We start from the raw sequence: 2,205 nt of genomic DNA on the forward strand, positions 1-2,205 counted from the left end.
TAAGGCTGTAAACTTTAATTCAAGTTAAAATACTTTAAAGCAGCTGAACAGTTTTCCTTTTTCTGGATCTCTCCTGCCCCTAGTTACACACTGCTGCTGTAAGACAGCAGTCAAAGGCAGGGACAGTCCAACCCCCAGCATGTAAAATGCAGCAGAAGACCTAGAGAAGAGATGTGGAGGCAATACAAGGCTGACAGCTTGTAAAAGCCTGACCAACCCTGCAGCTGGCCTTCTGAAGGGGTTCTGGCCTCTCTTCAGTGGGCCTTTCCTATCCCATCCCCAGCAGTGCCACCAACACTCAACAAAGTTTGATGAACCTGGTTTAGTGAGTTAAAACCACTGAGAACTAAATTGTTTTTCCTTTGGCTGCTGCTAAAGGCAGAATTTTTTACCAGTTTAACTCCTCGACTCCTCACTCAAACTGCGAGGTGACAGCCAGTGTCAGTTCAAGGGAGGCGAGAGCAGTGTGTAGCCAGGGGAACAGGGACACTATTTTTAACAGCTAACAGTCCAAATTAGCTGCAATGTCAAACCACACCCTCAGGTCTCTGATGGCTATGGAGATTAGAAAGATGGCACAGAGGGCAAAGGAGAGACAGGAAAAGCGTGAAATCAAAACAGGCCAGGGATAAGGAGAATACACAGATACTACATGCAAAGCAGGGGCTGGACTGTGAGCGTTGATCGTGGGAACAGATGGAGAGATAGAGAGAGAAATGACACCCATTACACTCAAAATCATATGCATGAGAGAGGGGGAGAGGGGAGGGCAGAGGGAGAGCACAGTGTGAGAGAGAATTCACAAGGCAGGAAATAGATTTGCAGAAAATAATGGTTTTAGGAAAACTACAATTGGAACTTAGTGTTTCACCGGAAAACCACAGCCTGGTCAGATCAGTGCAGTTAGAAGAGAAGGATCCTTTGAAATCCGGCTTTATAGTTTCTTTTCTGATGTTTGACACAAGGAGAACCTGCTCTTTGTAGGTTGTGAAGTCACACAAACAGTTACAAGGTACAGCCTAACATCAGTATTGGCCAGCCCCATAAACATTTATTCTATCAGTTAGAGGCAGAACATTGCACAGAATAAACTAAAGGCGAATCAAATACAGCATTCTTCCAGTTCTGTAGAGGACAGAGGCAAACAATAAGATTTTGATACTTCCTTGACTTTCCACTGGCACAGGAACCAGAAAGAAATATTCACTTGGATCTGGCTATAAACGTTTATCTTGTGTGGGAGGTCTTAGTATTGTAATATGTATTAGAAACTTGGTATTTTTCCAATCAAGTCTTTCCACTTCCATTTACATATATTTAAGTGTAAATATTCATTTTCCTACCTGAAGCACTTTAAATAAATATACAATAAACACGGTCTACATTTAAGGGGAGTGAATAGCTGAGGAGACTTGAGATGAGCCCCAGCACTGCTCCAGCCTCCATATCACTGGTCAGGAGCAATGCAGGATGATCTGAGAGCTTCTGGGGGGTCGTGTAGATCAAGTTGGTGATCTCACCCTTTTGTCTGTTGCACTGAGATCCTCCCTCCCAGCCAACCCATCATCGCTGATGCAAACTGGCATCTGTGCCAGCAGAAAAGGTGATAGCTGGCCAGGGGATGCCCTCTTGCACAGAGAAGTGGATTTTTCCAGAGCACAACCAACTTCAGCTCGCAGTCTTGTCAATACACACTCCTATTTTGCAAGCACTGAAACACAAAGGCAATAGAATGAGCTGACATGGGAACCCCAACTTTATTTAAAACAGAACCACATAAAGCACAGAAACTCTCAGGTGAGATGTTGTCCTCCCTTAGTGCTGCTCACCATGGTCAGCAGGGGCAGTACTGCCCTCAGGGGGATCCTGCTCAGCCCTGTGCAGTGGTGAGGTATCAGGGAGCCTGGAACTGCTGAAACTCTCCCCAAAAATTCCCCAGGTGTGTGGCAGCTTTCGGCAGGGACAAACACCCACCTCATACACACTGGGGCTAGGGGGGCACTGAAGGAGTGCTTCTGTCCATTGCAGCCACCTAATGCAGACCCAACATAGGGCACAGCACAAGCTCTGCTGATGTACACAAAAGCCCCAGTTTGTGAGAAAAAAACAAAATTTTTTTTATTTATTTATTTATTTATGTGACAAAAAGGGTATTTTAGAAGTCAAGTTTTGAAGTTGGGATGCACGGATTGAAGACAACTGGAA

This window comes from Cyanistes caeruleus, chromosome 3 (assembly GCF_971803275.1).
Source record: "Cyanistes caeruleus chromosome 3, bCyaCae1.hap1.1, whole genome shotgun sequence".
NCBI classification, from domain to species: domain Eukaryota; kingdom Metazoa; phylum Chordata; class Aves; order Passeriformes; family Paridae; genus Cyanistes; species Cyanistes caeruleus.